The 6,327-nt window shown below is 33.7% G+C and overlaps 1 protein-coding gene across 1 annotated transcript in view; it reads left to right on the top strand.

Moving 5' to 3' along the window:
- The first annotated feature begins 1,510 nt into the window (after positions 1-1,510).
- LOC110994704 (aryl hydrocarbon receptor) overlaps positions 1,511-6,327 on the top strand; it is an 84,179-nt gene continuing 79,362 nt past the window's right edge. Inside the window, exon 1 of the mRNA XM_022261510.2 lies at positions 1,511-1,741. The gene's annotated coding sequence lies outside the window, so the exon portion shown is untranslated. The remainder of the gene's footprint in view (positions 1,742-6,327) is intronic.

Here is a 6,327-nt window from a genome sequence, read left to right as displayed (position 1 = left end):
TAAACCTTTTCCCTAACACGGAAAAGACTTTACTATAGACTGTATAGTATGTACTTTAATTTGCTTGGACTATTCCAGGGGATGATGAAATACTTGGAGTCGCAAGGTGTCATTTTTATTTCTTACTTGAAGTTGCTGAAATATCATATAATCACACGTTGTTGGTATACATATTAAATTAACATTAAACTAAGAACTTGAGAGAACTTAAGAATATATTATCTTCATTTAAAACCTTAAATGAGTTCTACTCAGAAGCGTCTTTAATCAATTTACAAATTTTGTAGTTCTATTGTATGAATATAAGTTCCTTTGTATTGAAGCTATTACAAAAACTCTAGTTGGCTAAGCGGTACGTAATCGCTTTTTAGGGGGTTACAGTCCGAAGGCTGAACGACCGCGCCGGCCGACGGCCGAGGGGAAAATGGGAAAATTCACCCCCATAGGGCAGCCATCTTGTGACGTCACCACCATTCTCGGGGGACGTATTTGACGGTCACATTATATTACCCACTTTATTTAACAGCCAAACTTTTGTTTAAGAACGTATACAGTACAATAATATATATAATAATAATCTGCAAACACATAATTAATTCAAAAGAGTAGTAGAACAGTAAAATTGTGAACTGCAAAACAATTTTGTAGTAACAATTAAACTTCTCGCATCTTAATAATCAAAATAACCGTACCTATCTACAATCAGCAAAGTACAAAAAAGATATAAACAAAACGTTATGATATTCCTTTCCTTGTAAACGTCAGTACTGGCATTTTAGAAGCCACTGAATAAAAGCGATTTAAAGAAATAACAGAAAAAGTTTTAAAGAAATCGCGATGAGTACGAAAAATAAAAATACTCTGAATACATCCCAGTGCGGGTTGAGATGGACGCGGCTTTCCGATTGGTTGGTGGAAGGTTGTGGGCGGGGCTTGTGTAGGCCCCGCCCCGCCAGTTGGGGTTCTTTGTGTCCGGCTGGCCAAATGGCTTTAGGCGCTTGACGATCGCGCCGTGCGTACGGTACGTCCGTGAAACGCGATCTAACGTGACCATGTGTTAGTGTACGAATTTTAGTGTAATAAACAAAGTGCTGTGAACAGATGATGTGATTGTGAACTATTGACGAATTCTTCCAAACAGTTCCAGTGGAATCAAAATCTTCCAGTTCCAAAATATTACAATTTGAGCATTCCTCAGTAACAAATGATTTACGTCCTTTCGCTTAGTCACATGGAAAATTGCAATATATTTTTTTAAACCATTCCAGATATTATTAATGTAAACAAAACGTCTTAACAAATAGCTGCGCATCTATAAAACAATTGATTTACCCACGCGCTGTTATAGGTCACAAAAGATATCCTTTATCCACTCTTTCTCCTACATCACAAAAGAGCAAGACACAAATGCGAACAAACGCAGCCAAACATTTGTCGCTGCTCAACACGCTCTGAAACAAATGCCAAACGCACAAGACATATTCACCGAACAGTGATCGCAAAACGCCAAATTGTTTTCAAACTTTGTATCAGTGTTGGACACAGTGTATCCCAACGCTTTTCATGGTGAGTGCGAGCCATCTGCCGGCAAGATAGGCACAGAGTCGAAGTTAGCTCTGTGCGGCTGGAGCGGGCAAGCCTACGATGCCGTGGACTCAAGCCTGCTCCGGCCGCCGCAGCCTCACACGAGCCAATTGGGAACTGTGTATGCAACGAAACGGCGACGGCGGAATGGTAAAAGGTAGGTCCTAGTATAAAACCTTGTCAAATTCTTGCCAAATTTTCAATGTTTAACACTGAAATACTTTTAGTATGTAGGATATTTCGACGTGTTCTCCTAATCGTTTAAGTATTACTCAATTTTATCAGTAAACGTCAAAATACTTCCTTAGTTTAAGTTTTTAGGTTGTTATACCTATACGGTACCAAATTATTCAAAGAAAACAATTTCAACTGTAAAACATTTTAAAACTCTTACATCTTACGAAGACATTTTGACGTATTGAATAAATATTGTTTGATGAACGTAAATTATATGTAAAGATAATGTTTTACAATCCAACCTTTTAATATAAAGGCTAAACTGATATGAAACTATATAAACTAGATAAACGTTTGAAACACGAACTAAATATTTTGTTCTGTGAAACTGGCAAAACCACGGGCGTGACGAACGGCATATTCAAAAATTAGTTTCGGCCTATTAAATCGATTCGATTAAATTTATGAGGTGAATAATAGGTGTTATATCGATAAATTTCAATCGATTCTGCCATGAATTTTAGTTGCAATTACTAATCGAGTAACGGTTTTGGCGTGAAGCCTGTTTTCACATTTTGGGTAATCATATTTTTAACAAGAAATACGAGTACAAACAACTTCGAATTGCATTAATTAATAATATTTATATAAATTGGATTTGTATTAATATTCTTCCTTAAAAGGATGTCAACATACAGCTTCCCATGCTGTTTCTACAAACTGCGGAAGTCAGTCTTATCTAGTCGATACATGCTTATTAACTTATATAACAATCTCTTTGCGAAATTATCGGATGCCGAATGAAGACGAATTGATTGTAGATTTTATTATTAGTTTTAGTAGACTGTATATAGATTTACTTACCCATCTCGGTAGCCTTTGAGTGTTGGTTTAATAAAACTACAAAAACATATTACTTCAATAATATATGTAAACGAGTCTATTTATTTTATGGAATTTAAATATTTATTGTATTTATAATAATATTAAAAAAATATTTTAATTACTTAAATAAAGATTTTATAATAGTAATAAAAACTCTTCTTTTTATAAACTATAATTAAATAAAACCATGAGTAATAATTATAATAAATAACATATTATATTATAACTACTTCCGACGACAAAATAGTTGAAGGTATTGTACAAATCATTTAAAAACTGAGTATAAAACTTAATCACCTGTTCCCTGATCGATGTTACGTAATGCCAAAGAGTATAATTTGCAAATGATCACTAGTTCAAGAACGTAAACAGTTATTTGAATGTCCACAAGCCGTGCAATGGGCTTTCCGCCTGTTTGGAAAATACGTTAAGTCAAAATTTGTATAGATTTATAAGATTTTTTTATGTAGTATGTAGAGTAGTAGTAGAGTATGAAATAAATAAACTAAGCCTTAGTTTATTTATTTCATACTCCTACTTAAGTTATATACATAAATACGAAATATATAAGCAGTGATTGATTTACTAAAGGGAAAAATCAATCATTAGGCTATGTAATGTGGTGTGAAAGTACCATTATGTGCTATAGGTTGTGTTTGTGGTGTGTGCTCATGATATAATATGCGATAGCTTTGACAAGTTAAAGCTTAAATAGTGGTCGTTGTAGTGGCCACTGCGCAATACAAAAATGATATTTTTGCTTAGTGTTGATGTGAGGAACGTTAATAACTAAACTCTAAAGAGGTATCAGGAAATAGTGTTACATAGTCCTTTTATTAAAGGAGGTTTAGCTAGAAAACAATACATAAAATATCTTTGTTTGAAAATGTTAGCAATTCAGCAAGCGACTTTCATATCTGAAGTTCACTCCCTGGCTTTGCACCAATGTTATGCTCGTACGCTGAAGGAAGTAAGTAGAAAATGTAGACGCATGTCAGGCATAGATAACATGACCATTGATTCTTCGATTGAAAATGGGACATTGGTTTAATTTAGGTCATATATTAGTAGTCGATTAAAAAAAACACTTTTAAAGTAATTTATTTACATTAAAAATTACGAATCATAAAATATACTATAAAAATAAAATATATAAAATCAGAAAAACTAATTTATTTCAATATTGGTGACGATTTCAAATATGAATAAAACTCTTGGCACTTTCATTACATTGTTGCGCGATTTTGAAAACGAGACAATGTGGCGGGACAGTTCATTTCGAGGACACCGGGGCTCGTAATTTGAAAAAGGCACAGTCTTGTTTAAAACGAGATCTCTGGTCACGTTAGACAGTGGGCTGTTCCCCCACTTTATTATATTTAAAAAAAATCACGAAACAGAAAATCACAAACAGAAATTTGACGCCAAGACCAATGATTGTGGCGCCGCTGGCTTGCTTTTCTTTTACAGAAATGTATACATTTTTATTACTGAAGTCTCACCACAGCTGCTGTAAAAGTTTCAAAATGTGTCGTGGAAGGTATATTAAAATACATAATGTTGTATAAGAATTTGGCTACGGTTTGCATCCTTGTTCATAAAGTACGTAGAAACTTCCTAAAGTCTTTATACATTATAAACAAACAAACAAACAAAAATCATTTATTCATATAGGGTAGGTAACATAATGTACACTTATGAACTTAAAAAAAAAATATACAGAATGTATTAAATGTGTAAAATGTATTTCGCTAGAAGAGCCTTTGGCCGAATTTTGTAAAATAATTGTCGACACATTGCCTTGGAATTTTAATTCACACATTTAAGTATGATTGTTTAATTACGTGAAAAATACTTGCGGCACGTTGATCCTACCTACTTATCTCGCTTTGGTAGTGTATCAAGCATTTTGCTCTAAGCGCCATTTGCAAAAGTAAATTAAACGAACAGGAAGTAAACATACATACATACATACAGAATTATCACATTATTTCAAGTCCACCACATAAAGAAAAGGTCGATAGGATACTCACTCGGTGTAAATGGGAAATCACCATACTATTTAAACTGGTAAATTCAAGTCAAACAATCTGCTTTTCATGTAGGGGCATGCAGCTATTTATAGCTGTCATAGTAAAATTTCAACTAAATGTCAATAATAATAATAGTTTTAAATTTATAGATAGAAAACAGAAACAAATTTCGTTCTATTGCGATACTAATTCGTTGAGCAAGAAAAGCAACAGCTCTAGGGTCTAGGGCACCGAAAAATCTTTAAGCCAGTGCCCTTAACTCTATTTCTCGAGAGTAGTCCAAAGATAACAAAATCAAGGTTGCAGGACAGACATTCAGTTTATCAATTAATTATTATAACTAAGTACATACAAAAATACAAACCATGCCTATAGGTACCTATAGCTCAGTATTTCCAATCCTTATATATCTGTTAAATCATGCAGTTTTTATAGCATTCAAGAATTATCACTTTACAAAATATACCAGCAATTTGTTAAGAAATACGTCAAGAACATCAAACTATATACCCGACTCATTTTGACATCGTCTCGAATATAAAAAGATTATCCGTTATCAATGATGTGACAAGTGTAACGACATTACCGCGGCAAAGATAAAAGGCCCACGGGTGTCGAACTAATACGTTAATACGCAATAAATAATAATTAAACTTAAATCGCGTACCAGCTGCAGCAGGTGCAAGTGCATCTAGTTGCGAAAAAAATATTAATCCTTGACCTTAGGTGTAGATGCTCTATGGCACACCTTACGATAAAAGCAGAAATAATTCAATTCTTAATTTAAAATACTTGGATTAAACACCTCAATTCCTGGAACGAACTAATAAAGCTGTTTATAGAATGACACAATATACAGATCCTGAAAAACATATTAAACTGGGACCGGTTATTTATTTATTTATTTATTAAGTCTACAACATCATACATATTACGATACCTACTGATAATTTTATAAAATCTTCTATCTAATAAGTACGACAATATATGTAAACATAAGTTTTGCAAAAAATAGGAACGAAAAAAATACAATTAAAAACATATACAAAATAAGACAAATACAAGTAAATAAAATAACCAAGAAAATAAAATAACCAAGAATTTTGGTACTTAAAGCAGAGAAAAAAAAACATCAGCAAAACAGCGAATTAAGTTCGAGAAAGGCACCCAACAATGCTTTCCCTAAAATCAATCAGACCACTACCGAATATAGGTATACAGTTTCGGATAAGCTGTGTTCAATCCGTTAAAGTCGCGAAGAATTCGAACGAGAGGTGCCTGAACTCCTAGGTTGGTTTCGGCAGAAGGAACTTGGAAAGTATTGGTGATTTTAGACTTAGGGAATGAGTATGGGACTACAATTTTAATACCCTGTAAGAGGTCACTGCTCGGTATATACCGGTAACGAAGTATCAATAGTAGTTAATAGTAATATAATGGCATTTCGATTTTCGTGCACCAGCGCATAAATCCCGAATAGTTACATAAATACATTAATTTGTCTAAATAAACCTCCCGAAATCCATTTATATAATCCTTCAAAACGCACTAATATTAAACGGCCTTTAATAGAAGTGCGAGTGGGTGCGGTGGGTACGCTCTTTTCTTGTAGCTTTTGAGCGCAGAACGAAGAGCAGCTGGTTCTTCC

The sequence above is a fragment of the Pieris rapae genome, chromosome 6 (assembly GCF_905147795.1).
Source record: "Pieris rapae chromosome 6, ilPieRapa1.1, whole genome shotgun sequence".
NCBI lineage: Eukaryota > Metazoa > Arthropoda > Insecta > Lepidoptera > Pieridae > Pieris > Pieris rapae.
This window is presented reverse-complemented; position numbering and strand designations above follow the sequence as displayed.